This window comes from Ixodes scapularis, unplaced genomic scaffold (assembly GCF_016920785.2).
Source record: "Ixodes scapularis isolate PalLabHiFi unplaced genomic scaffold, ASM1692078v2 PGA_scaffold1__304_contigs__length_218370807, whole genome shotgun sequence".
Classification (NCBI taxonomy): Eukaryota; Metazoa; Arthropoda; class Arachnida; order Ixodida; family Ixodidae; genus Ixodes; species Ixodes scapularis.
In genome coordinates this window covers 217518532-217532456 of record NW_024609846.1, presented here as the reverse complement: position 1 = coordinate 217532456, position 13925 = coordinate 217518532, and the positions used below count along the sequence as shown (strand labels likewise).

Here is a 13925-nt window from a genome sequence, read left to right as displayed (position 1 = left end):
AAAATAACGAACGTTACTTTTACGTTACTTTTATGTTACTTTTCTGTTCGAGTACATATGTTTGGCACAGATGTATGATAAGCCTCCTTAACAAGCTTCGATAAAGATAAAAATTTACAGAGTGGTTTCATAGCGTTTTGATGCGCGAAGCAGCTTAATTTTCGGCATGTCATATTAGGCATTGAAACTGTAAATTACCTGATTCTGTCTCCTTTAGTTGATACATTTCATTCAGACCTGCTGGCCATGGCGACGGACTTTCGTTATTCCTGCCCATCTCACGCGCAGAATGAGTCGGAGATGTTAGTCGATCGGCTTTTATAAACTACAGCATGCGAACGAGGACTGCTGGAACATAACCAGCCAACCAACACCCCTCACCTGTACGCCGGTTTTAGTAACAGTCCGGTTCATACTATTACCAGAAACTGATTTAATTCACTATCTGGAACAGGACACAGGTTACCAGCACACTGGCTATAATCATTTGCTGCCTCTTACCAGCATTAGCTCTTAGTTTTTCTGTGGAAAAAAAAAGAAGGTTTCGTGTTTTAAGTTTTCTTTCCAGGTTTAAAACTTTTTTTTAAATTGTTTTTATCATGACCTCAGGGAATTACAGACTAATCAAGCGAAAGATTTTTTTGTGTACAAAAGTGGGTCAGGAACTTTCAGGCAGCGAGGGGGAGAGAGAGGGTAAAAATATTCCAGAAAAGATGTTTCTTTTTTTTTTTTTAACTAGAGAAATGAGCAAATTGCTTCGACACTGGTTGTCCACTGTTGTAAACGGATGTCTCTCCACGGCTCCCCCCCCCCCCCCCCATTGTCTACTTCTGCTGCACAAAGCAGGGGGGGGGGAGAGAAGGGAGGGGAGGAGGCTGTAACGCAGTCGTTCGTTCAAGCCTTGTGGGTGGTGACACTATGAAAAAAAAAAAAAGAGGATGAACGGAATTATTGGTAGCCGAAGGTTTTTTTCGCCGTCGAGAAGTGAGCTTTCTTCTTTTTTTTTAACTTTACTGTGACGGATGCTGGTTCCGTGCAGCGATAACCTGGTGCAGGATTTTGAGATAAGCTCGTGCAGGATTTCACCAGTTTTGGTCAAAAGTAACGAGTAACGAGTAACGAAATTTGACAGCCGATACCGTAAAAAAAGTAACGAAAATACTTTACTCGTTAGTCATTCAGAATACTAACGAGTACGTTACTGCGTTAGCGAAAAATGTAACGCGTTACCAGTAACGTTGTTACTAGTAACGCGTTACCTCCAACACTGGTCTTAACACATCCGTGTTCATCATCATTTAGTTTTTTAGCCTAGAGAAGCTTAGTTTTTGAACACTTTCCAATTTATTAAAAATAAATAAAAGTAAAGCTAAAGCCGTTATCTCTGAATGAAAAGATGCAGTGTACAATGCTACTGCAAAGTTAAGATTGAACTCCCTGCAGTTGTTGAAAACATATTGGATCACGAAAACAGGATTGGTTCGCAAAATCATGACGTCACGGACACGCTTAGACGCGATTGACTTTGCTTTGCTGGCGGAAGATTGCCATTCACATTAAGGAGCATCTTCCACTCCGTCATTGAGTCGTTACCGACTCTAGGCGGCGATGCTTGTATCCACTACTGACAACGTTTGGAAGGGAAGGCCCAGCTTTGTCTTCTGGCTAGCGTTGGGTAAACACACCAGTTGGGGTGCCCTCGAGGCACAATAGATGTAATGCTTGAATCGAGCATAAAGCGGCAAGGCAGCGTTCGGTTATGCTCGAGTCCCGGTCAGGCTGTCAGCATCGGCGTGGTGACGTCTGAAAGAAGCAAAAATGTGTAAATTATAAAAAAATACAGCTTGCTCTTTTAGTCTTATTTAAGCAGTAAGAATGTTTTTCTTCTAGCTTTCTTTCTCGGTGCCATACTTATATCAACCAATATGACCAATAAAATCCTGCATGTTTAGCGTGCGCGAGCAACGTAACAAAGTGTAACTATGCAGAGTCAAAACGCGACCAAACTCACTTTTCTATTTTGCTCACCAGAGATACTGCCCAAACTTGAAAGCAGAACGGCAGTATCGCGATACAAATATATCGCAATAGCATCTTGCAGATACTTTTCAGTATCTGCGTCTCTGCATCGAGAAAGATTTAAGAAATGTATTTGTATCTCAACGGTGAAGCACTTTTACGAAGTATGAATTTTCTCGCGATACTTAGCCAGGCTTAATTATTTCGATGCATTTCTTGTCAAAAATTTACTGGTGCAAAGGGTTCTAGAATTTCAAACTTTGTCATATGAAACCACCATATAACATCACCATAAAGTGTGTGTTTGTGGGGTGGGGGGGGGGGGTTGGGGGGGGGGAGAGATTGCCTTGCACATTGCACAAAGGAATCAACAAACTTAAAAAAAAATCGTTCGAAGGAGGATCATTTGACTCAGTCGTTTTCCCCAGGTCTCTCATTTCCTGTAGATTCCGTGGGCCCGCTTTCTTGTTCAATATCTTTTTCTCACCCTCCCCCCCTTTCCAAGGTTACTCGGAATAACTTAAGACCAAAGTTTACGACGCACCCTAGCATTTCAAAGTTACCGGACAAAATGAAAATATTAATGTTCCAAATAGGAAAGAAGGCAAAGCAGGGCTTATTTGGGCAGACCTCGTCCATGTCTTTTACGACTCCGGAGAAAATGATTCCTCGTCGCTTTAGCAAAATCACAATACAAAGATGTGAGGTCGGAAGTTTTTCGCTACCTTGTCGAACACCAGAAATTGTGACTCGATGCTCTAGCATTTCCCTTCCATCAAGGTGGTATTTATACATTTCGGCACGGGTAGACGGACTTTTTTTCCGCTAGTCTGTTATTGCGACGAAATCGTCGGTGCCGTGGTGATATGCACTTTGAATTATGCTACTCATGCTGAAGTGTAAGCAGTTCACTTTCAAAGTTAGCAAATCCGTTTTCTGACCAAAAAAACATTTGTATCGCTTGACGATTCGAGTGTTCATATTTCGCTCCATATTTCATACTTGCTATACAAATGAGGTTGTTTAAAATGCACTTCTTCATTATATCCATTCGCGCAGCATGGCCTCGTTAAGGGAAAAATATATTCAGTATGTATCTGTATCTGTACTACGGAACACTTTTTTCGCACTTTTATAAAAGCCTATCATACACATCTTGTTGCGGAAAAAAATCTACCTCAGCATTCGTATTTTGGCCTTTAAATACACATATCTCTGCATTTTCTATCCCGGTATACATTTTTGGAGTACTTTTGTCAGGCCCTACTTAAGAGCTCAAGGCTGATACAACTAAAGCTTTATTAAACTTGCCATTTCCGCGCAGGCAACTCCTAGCTTCTACTTCACCATCAGAGCCGACCTTCTGAAGAAATCCCTGCTATCCCAGGACACGAGCCTTCGAATCCTTGCTCTGGCAGGCGAAGAGTGTCCTCCAGTTGGCGTGCTCAAACGCTGGAAGGGCAATGGAAATGCGACGCAGTTTTTCAACTTGTACGGCATCACCGAGGTGTCGTGTTTTGCCACTTGCCAAAAGATTGATCTCGGAGCAAATGGGTATGTAAGCACTCTTTTCCTAAACAATTCCTCAGCAGCGCTTCAGCAGATTTATGTAGGGCGGTCTCGTACGTAACGTACAAATAGGGATGCAAGATTTCCGAAAATTTTGAAGATAGAAACAAATTAACAAAAAAAAATTAGGGTTTATTTCTCTTACATATTGGAAGTACTCAAAATGTGTTTCATCAGGAGTAATCCAGAAAAATTTTGAAGGATACCGACATAGATCAGCAACGGCAACAATTTTTGTGAAGTGTAAGGTGGTGGTACTATTACCTTATATTATTTTTTGAAAGTTGACGAGAGCTTTGTCAATTTAGCAGATTTTTCACTACGCATCTGGCAATAGAAATAAACTCTTCATCATATTAAATGCCGAATTGGGTTTACTGCAATAGTTAACTAGCAGCCATCATTGACGATTTTAATGTTATATTACGCGAAAGTATGTACGTGTGGTGCGTGGTGCAGAAGCGGAGGCACGGTTGAGTGTTGAGGCCCAGTCCCACAGTTGCGCTCAACTCCGACCGTTTAAAACAAAGCCGGTATTCAAGTGTCTTGTGGCGGCTTCGCACCGGCTGCGCCGCTTCGGAGCCGGTAGAAAGCCGTCAGGAATGACTTGAAAAACGCTTTTGAGCCTATCCAGTTGTAAGCTGTCGAAAGCGTGTGAACGGCCCGTGCTTTTCGGTAACTGAGTACTTGAAAGTGGATTACCCATAAAATATGCGATCGGTGACATTAAAGGAATTTGCCTCTTCACTTGCGTGTGCACACAAACAAGCAAACCTCGGGCAGCACCAAACTATCACTCTTCTGCTTTAAAGTTTTCGAAATTCCTTTTGATATATTTTAACATTAATAGCCACACTGCAGCACATTTTATACCGCACAGCAGAACAATACTCATATGGTGTGTGCTTTTAGGGCAATGCAAACAGCTTGACGACGGATAGAGGCAGCAGACAACCAGAAACGCTTGACTTTTTGTCTAGTTTTTTCCTTGCTCGGTTATAGACTGACAAATCAAATGTGGTTAGGTGTGTTTAATTCTCTATCTAAACGGTCGACAACGTGACATGGTATAAAGGATGTCTTTAATTTTTTTATTTTGACGTTGCCATTAATGTCAATTTTACCGTAAGTTGCAGATGTTTCCCTTGCTTGTCGATAATTCACTTCGTAAGTGTGACGTCACCGCTCGAAAACAAACCGTTTTTAGGGGCGTTGTTATGGGCGAATACATCGGACTAGATTTCGCTGCGAAAGAATGATCGTCAAAAATCGGACATGAAATTTAAATATCTAAATACAATAGATAGAGAAAGCCTAGATTTCACACTTACCACGACAGAAGTTTGCCAAGAATAGGCTGTTTCTAAAATGTTTGCGACAGCAACTTCCGGCCTTCGAGACTTCACGAGTTGCGTGTAGCAGGCGACGAACGCATGACGATCGTACAAGGAATGTCTGAAGTTTGCTGACTCCAACAGTTGAAATCGTATGCACAATGATCCAATTTTGATTTAGTAATTGTTTGGAACATAGCAGGCTAAAGAAAACTCACCAGGTTTATAAAAAACGATTTGTATGTGAGTGCGATGCGATACTAACTACGACAGGAAAAAGTATCTGCTTAGAACATGACATCAAAGCAGCGTCGGGCCCTCTTTTTTATTTTGCAGTTGACAAGCGTTGTAACGAAGGAGCAGTTATTTTGACTCTAACATGAGCGTTCGGGATCCCGAACTTGGCTTTTTCTGGCTCGCAATAAGGGTGCTGGTTTTGTACCTATATATAGTCATCGCACTTATAAAACATCCTACTGATTCATCAGGTTTAAGTAAGACCACCAATAGCAAAGAAGCTCGATAATAACGTCGAGCAAGTTAGATTTCCGCGCGCATGTCCGAGAAGGGACGCTTCTCCTTGAGTCTAAAATATCGTGTTTCCTCCTACCCCGAGTTTAAAAGGTAAGAAGGCCAGAATGGACCTCGTGTAGTCAGTCGCCAAAATTTCAGGTCGAATTTTCGAGATACCGAGTGCACTGGATAAGGAGTGGTCAGCTCGACTCCTTATTCTCGAAAGGCTTTAGATCTCCCCACTAATTGTTCGAATCAGAGTTCGACGTTCCGGCGTCCTTGCGCGCGGCCCAATCCTCCTCTCCCTCTGCTTCTCGACGCGTAGGCTTGTAGCTCTCAGGCTTTCAGCAGCGCTTCTCGCGAGCGAAATTGAATATTTTAGGTCGCTTCGTATGAGACTTGTGCGTGCGCAGTAAAGACGAGGACGAAGTGGGGACAGGACGCAAACGAGGAGCAGATTGCGCGTTCGTACGCTCCCTCGCGTACGGAAAGGCGCCATCAAAGAAAACATGAACATGGCAGCTAAAAGGAATACGTGCTTAGCGTTTAAAAATAAACATTTCGACGGAACTCCGCCTGGTTAAGTAAGTAATAAGACAGGGTACTTTGTAGACTCTAGCCGATATCTTCGATGTGCCCGACGTTTCGAAGCCGGCTCGGCTCCTTGATCACGGGCCCTAAAGTAGCAATCTCTCATTGCTTTCTTCTTCTCTCTCTTAGCATTGTTTTGTTCTTCGTTTTTTTGTGTGTGGCGCATCTTAGCCCGTGGATATAGCTGCTTGGAATCGTTCCGGTGGATCGGTTCGGACTGCGGTTAGTAGTTTGTATGTGCCAAGATTCTAATAAGAGACGCTTTCTCCCGTTTCTTTCTCTATCGAGGATGGAACTGCCGTCAAAGCCGATAAGGTTGCCGGTCTTCTGAGCATGTTCCGCCAGCGTGTTGCCTTGGATGTCTTTTTTCTTTACGTCATACTCACGTCTGCGCAGACGCTCGGGAAAGTTCATCGGGAAAGCTCAGAAGGCTGGCCACGTCATCGGCTTTGACAGCAGTTCCATCCTCGATAGAGAAAGAAATTGGAGAAAACGTCTCTTCTTAGAATCTTTGCACATACAAAGTACTAACCACAATCTGAACCGATCCACCGGAACGCTGCTAAGCAGCTATATCCACAGGCTAAGATGCGGCACACACAAAGAGAGAAGAAAACAATGCTAAGAGAGAGAAGAAGAAAGCAACGACAGATTGCTACGTTTGGGCCCACATACAGTCACCCGCGATTAAGGAGCCGAGCCGGCTTCGAAACGTCGGGCACATTGAAGATATTGGTTAGAGTCTACGAAGTACCCTGCTTAGCGTTTCGGTACAACATTAGGGCGCATTTATGTTGATTTTATTTTCATTTCCTTTTACGCTCATAAACAGACGCTGACAGACGCCTGACAGACTCTAGTATTCGAACATGGCTCGTGCATAATCGGACGCTACAACGCCACCATTATAAAGGCGTCTTGCAGACGTCGAAGCCAAGATTACATGGTCACGTCATTTGGACGCGCTTGCGCCCACTGTCCGAGTGCAACAGGCCTACTGAGAGAGTGCTCGCTCTGTTCACAGCGCTGTCCCCCTCGGCAATCCGTTAGCTGGAACCGTACTCGAATTGCGGAAGGATTCAGGGGAAGTCATTGAAGAAGGGGTAGGCACGCTTTTCGTCGGTAAGTGTGGCATCATCGTACAAGTTAAAATATGGTTCCCAGAGGCTAAGAACCGCTTTTTTGTTTTAAGAGTAACTACAATCGACATGCATAACTATGTTCGGGGACAACTTTTCCTGGCAGTGCAATAAAAGCTAGGAGCACGCTTGCCCTCTACCCTTTTGAACGCTGATTGAAGCTGTGAGCGCCAGTCCTCACCTTGGGAACGTCAAGAAACGTTGTCTCCGAGTATACGCTTATTTTTGAGTGAAAGAACGTGGCGTCTTTGAGTTCATTCTTCTGCTATAATACAATCTATATATATGCCGAAAATTATTTTTACACTACTTGCATCGTCATGCCGGTCGGTGCCATTAAGAATGTAGGGACTTGGTGAAGTCCGGCGTTTAAAGAGAAAAAAGACACAAAAGAACAAAAACATAGGGTTCAAAAAACGATATTTTAACTTTGCCAAGTGAAAAACTCAGCTTGAATTTTTTACATTCAGGAAAAACTCGAAGCTAGTGCAGGTTATTATGAACGATTTTCCATCAAATATCGTTCATAGAGGGAGTCATTCATCATAAGGAGAAATACAAATAATATTTTTCCAGTTCGTCCACGAAAATATTGTAATAACGGAGTACGATATTTACGTGGTCCATATTAAAGTGGCATGACTGTATTACGTTTGGTTTACACTGCCTTGTTTTTCAAGCAATGAAGTTGAGCATTGATATAACTTTAGGCCCATTTACTGTTAATTGCCTTCGGCAATAAATTCAACTCCGAAATTTATTCCAGCGATCGTACGTTCGCTTACTCATAGATATTATTTATTGTATTCAACTTGAACCCTTCACTAGAGATAGTTCAAACAAAGCACAAAAGGCGGTCCAAGTTTGTACTAAGACGATTAAAGGAACCTCTTAGATAATACTGCCGACAGATGTCTCTCGGAGATACTCGGTTTCTAAATGTTTCTAGCAAAACATCGGTTCCAGTCTTCCCGCAGGTTATTCTAAGCTTCGCACGAAGTAGGTCAATGAGCCTTTCCCAGGGTTATCTATGGCAATGCGTTCTGTTTTTTTTTTTTTTTTTTTGCGGTCGTTTATGCGCGTGCGTGGTAGTGTAAAACGCGTTGCCCGCCATTTTGAATGGCGGTTATGGGACGGTATCAGCAGTCCATAACAGCATGGAGCCCAGGACACCCAAGTGTTTTAACTGCAACACGCCGCAATCATATTCCGTCTTCTTTTGCAACAGTGTTACAGACGTAATAGCTATTACGGGCTGCAATAGCACAAAACATGCCAGGACGACAGAGCTGCTGTTCATTTCTGTAGGTAATGTTTTAGCAAATTTCCCAAGCCTTCATTTAAACAAGCGTCCCGTTATAGGTTTTTAGAAGGCCACCAATCACGCTTTCTGATTTGCCGGTAGATGGCACTGTCCATTCGCGAGGAGGCTGACTACCTCAGGAACCTGAAAAACCGTGAATAAAAACGTTTTAAATAAGTAAAGCAGCTTACTTAAAAAAAAAGAGAGGAATGGTGACTAAAATTAAGGGGCAGATAACATTTAAAAATGATTAAACTCATTTAGACATCATTTATTCTGGAGCTTGAAAATACTATTTGGCTGGGTGGCGCAAGTCACCGCCCGATTCAAAGGGTGCATTCATCCAGTCACCTATCTAAAGGAGCAGTTCGTTTAGTTATTTGGGACTCGATATTCCAGGTGGAACCGACCGCCGGTGTCTCGTGGGCAACGAGACGTGGCAAGACGTCGACCCGGTACTCCTTCGAGACTCTGGCGATCGAGTAAAAAAATGCGGGAACGCCTTCACGTTCCTAAATAGGAACGACTCGAGTTTCCAGTACAATGGACGAAAGGTGCGCGGTGATCCCGCGACAGCCATCCTGCTCCGCTCGCCTTCCGTCGAAACCTGTCGAACCCACTTCTCGAAGGGAGAAAGGATGCTGTACATCTTCGTCACGCTGTCGCCCGGCTGCGTTGCCGAAGACACCCTGCCCGCCCTGACCAAGAGAATTGAGACGGAGTGCCTCTGCCCGTTCGTAATCGTGGTGTTCAGCTCGTTGCCACTGACGAGACACGGTGAGCTCTTTGCGCTGTCTGCAGTGGCGTAAAAAGGGGCTCTCCCTCCGTGGCCCATGGAAAGTTTCTACTTTCTTTCTTCGAACTTTTTAGGAGCTTTCAAGCTGCTACTACATCATACAAGAGACAGTCTGCTGACTCTGTCTGAGGCCTTCCTCGTATAGCGGTTTCGTCACGATGGTGATATTAAAAAAAAAACTGTCCTGTTCGAAGCATAATGTATAAAGCAAACCGAACCATTCTTTCATCAGTGAACACCGTGTGTTTTATAGGATGTATGAGCACTGTGATCGCGGCTTTATCATTATTGTTTGTCTCCAATAAAGAGGATGGGAACAGAAAGAAAGCAGACGGATATCTTGTCTATGGTACCTGGAACGCGCCTTGGACCGATGAATTTAGCGTCTTATACCTCCCGCCCATAGGTTCGAAAGTGGTCCCTGAAAGGCAACAAATGACGTCACGGAAGCCGGCCTGTCGCACTGTCAGAGGTCGCGATCCTGGCGGTTGGTCGTAGAATTGCTGGCGAGAAGCACGATCGAACACGAACGTCGCTGTCGTCGCGGCGTCCCGACTTCTGGCTGCCGAAGCTTCCGTGGTGTGTCTGGCTGGAGGGCGACTTGCAGCGTAGCAGGTGTCTGTCGCATCCACCGCCGCTGTTGGGACACCGCCAGGATCGCGGCCCTCGACAACATGCACTTTCATGACGTCATCGGGCATAAATCGAGGGACCACATCTTTTTTTAGACGCGGTAAACACACCAGCTGAGGACGCGCGTTCCAGGCACCATAGCCTATAACTAAGCATATCTTCGTCAACGATTCAAGGACACTACTATTCTGTGTACTGCATTAAGTAAACGTATTCAAACAGAAGACGTAGTACACGAGCGAAATGAATATTTCAACAACAACAAAAAATACGAGTTTACGCAAAGATGGTTTGGGGTAAAATGGGAATAGTAAAAGCTAGAAATACAAAGAATATATTCCGGTTCTTCTTGTATAGCAACAACCTCTGCGTCCTTTGTAGAATATTTCGAATCGCATTTGAATGCCCTATCTTGTTCTTGTGTTATGCGTTGAGTGTTCATATACATTTGCTTGAACACGTAGACACTCTAATATTCATATTATTCGTGAATTGAAATATGAAAAAAAATTATGACACAAATATATGAGAAGTTTAGAACTCTTAAAATATGAAATAGTTTGCATGTTTGCAGTAATTCCAACCGACATGCCTGAAACTTTATCACTGTAATTTCCTGTAATTTGTACTACAGCAATACATTTCTTTCTGAAAGTAAGGGTTTCGCGTGGAACTACGTGCTGCCCCTCAACGTCACGCCTTGAGTAACGTCATGATTAACCGGCGCCTGGTCGGATTCGGCCATTTTTGTCAAGAACAAACAAATCCGACGTTGGTGCTTGGAAACTGTAATGCCGGTCTACCTTTGAGGTATGGCGACACTGGTTTACGCTGTTGATAGGAAATATAGCCACGGCAGTACGACTGCTCGTCTTTAATGCGCATCATGCATTAGTGATGCAAATCTAGATCATAATATTTTGTCAAGCCCGTGTATCACGCTCATCGGGCGTACTATAGGTTTGCTGAAAGGTCTGTTTGACATGGCTAAACGAAACGATGGCTGTTGCCATACCCTTCTTATCGGCGGTAGCTCGCGCCACCTAGCCTGAGAGCATTCGTACCCCTTCCAACGGGTGTTTGGTGTTTACATTCCTGGTGCGAGCAGTGTCTTAACTATAGTCCTACTCGCTTCATAAAGCTGAGATTTGAGGTCGCGCGACATTTTTAAGGGATGACGTGTTGTGGCATTGAAACCGCTTCTTGTTCGTTTGTCCACAGGTAAACTCGACCTTAAGGCGCTGCTGAAAACAACTTCAGAGAAGATGAATCATGCTGCTGCATATAATCGGCTTCTGTCTACCCTGTGGTAGGTAATAAATAGTTCCATATAAGTAAATAAACAAATAAATAAATAAATATTTGTTTAAAAAACCGTAAAACCTAGACTACTGCTGTTTGTGCAGTTTAGTAATGGGGCCGGGGTACATAAAGTAGAGGAATAAATGTCACGATAAGTCGGCTGATTATTTTGTTTATTAACGTTTTATTCAGGTAAAATAAATAAGATTCTGCCAGGTATGTTCTTGCTGGAACATCATGAAAACCGCTAAAGTGTAAATCGTAAAGAGACTGTGGGAGGCGATGTACTGCGTTAAAGTTAACACTCGTGCAATAGGTAAAGAAAAGTCATACGGGTACGTTTTCGCACCAGCAACTTTGCGCATGTTGCACGATGGTAACGTTTTTGCGTCACCGCTCATCCCACGCGCTCGAAATGTTCCTAAATTGGACTGATATAGCGCTCTTTGATCACGCTTTGCAAGTTTATAACTAGGGCTGTATATTTATTCTCACTGATAAGAATATATTTAGAAAAGTATGAGTAATATAACACACTTATCTGAACGATTAGTTCCCCATAACATGTCCGCCTCACCATATAACTAGCCAGCATGAACCGTATTATCGTAGTTTTTATAACTTTGTTTTAAACAATCTGTGAATCCCCAGAATCTACCCTCTGTCAAAAAGCAGGTATAATAAAGCCCATCTTGGGTATTGAGTCGAGTGTTTCGCTTGCAGGGTAGATTTTTTTTTTTTGACAAAAACGTTTATATTTTAGCTACCGTGAATAGTTACTTTTCCGCAAACTACATTTTCACTGGAACGTCAATCGGTATTTTATTTTTATGGATTTAACAGTACTCAAAATACGCTTTCCACATTTCTAAGGTGTGGACCGGAGGCCAGATTCACGAATAGCGTCTTAGCTTAAGACAACTAAGCTAAGAAGTTCGTAAGTCAAGAACATCTTAAGAAAGGAAGAAATCGGTATTCACGAACGCGTTCTGATGTGACAGAAGGAATTAGCGATGTCATCGTACGGAAAAACTAGAACTTCCGGTGTCCCGCAAGCTCCCGAATCCCACGAGAGCGGACTGTTGCTATGGCGACGGCGTCTTCGGCAACACAAACAACCAATCGTCGAGACCGGCATGGTTCGAAGCACATGGATATTTGATCAAAAACGCTGATGGCCTTTCCGCCAATGCTTGTCTGGGGTTCGTGTCCGAATGTCGACGCTACCACGAAATAAACTGGGCCGAATGCGGAGACCGGTATAGCCACCTTCGTCGAAGGCTATGAACTCGATCGCTACAAAGTCACCACTACTGCCATCGTTCATAAAAGACGACCCGCGCCTGTCCCTTGCAAAGATGCGTAGATATAGACGAATAGTTGCGGCGCTTTTCGTGGCCTCTGAGATGCAAGAGCGAGCCGACATTAAAGAAGATATGTTTGAACTACGAGTGTGTCAGCAAGAGCCACGTAAATACCTGTTCACACTCGGAGCTGACGCGCGCGTTTGATCCAAGTGCTGTATTCGCACCGTTGGGCCGTGTTTCGGTAAGCGCTTCGGGACCGATATCTTCCGATTGCAACCCGTTACTGACGTGACAATCGGCTAGAGAAGGTTGGACATGCATCGCGTCGACAATGTTGACGCACCGCCATGTCGGAATAAAAATGACATAATATTAACAAAGCGTACATACCAGATGTGTTGCGAAGGTAATCCATACGGCGTTTATTCGAGCTCCATATCACTCAAAACAAGGAGATAGAATCGATGAGAGTCACTTTTCGCCGATAGCATTCGTCATCGCTGCCTCGGAAAACAGGGGGATGACAAGGTAAAAAGATTGACCTCTTAATCTAAAATTGAGGTCAGCGATCAAACTATTCATACGGGAAGGGTCCACAAGGACCATCGCAGGACATTGGCCAATGCTTGGCCTAAATCCTTGCTGCTACGTTTCTTACTTTTTTTTTTTTTTGACATCGTGATCTCAAAACTCGGTGTTTATCCGATAAATCGGGATTAAAGAAAATTTGACCAATGGGTTTCTTTCGGAGGATTTCGGATTTAGACGAAAACATAAAATCCTATTTTGTAACCCTCGCAAAATTACTTTGCAGAAATTCACCACCAGGACAACGGAGAGCATTGATCCGCAGGAAAGCTTTTTTCAGCACGGAGGTAGTACCTTGAGGGCTTCCACCATCTGTCAAGAGATGGAGTTCGCGACAAAGCACCCCCTGCCACTTTTGGCAGGCAAGGTTTTGCATGAAACGTTCGGGGCGGTCACCGCTTACCTGAACGAAATCATCGAAGGAACCGGTCCACGAAATTTCGGTTTGAAAGGTTAAGTTGCTTAATTAAAGCGACACTAAAGTAAATTTTGAGATATTTTTCTACGGCAATCATTCAATCGGCGTGCGCCCTGCGTCTCTGAATATATAATTGTGATCACGCATCAGTATTTATGCAATTAGAAATACAACCAGAAATTAATGACACACCCCTTTTTCTAGATATCTCAGAAAAGGGGGCGCGTCGCATCGCATTTTATTAGGGTAAAGTATAGCGCACGGTTGTAATGTAGGATTTTCTAGGGTGCTTAGGGTAAGTTGATTGGGGTTGCGCCATAAATAGACGATCTCAAAAAAACACTTTAGTGGTCCTTTAAATTGAGTGACTAAACCTGTTTATGTTGCTTGGGTTGCATAAGTTGCTTATGTTG

At 43.6% G+C, this 13925-nt stretch overlaps 1 pseudogene; it reads left to right on the top strand.

The window, feature by feature from the left end:
* Positions 1-13551, top strand: part of LOC115319772 — a 50264-nt pseudogene extending 36713 nt beyond the window's left edge.
* The last annotated feature ends 374 nt before the right edge of the window (positions 13552-13925 follow it).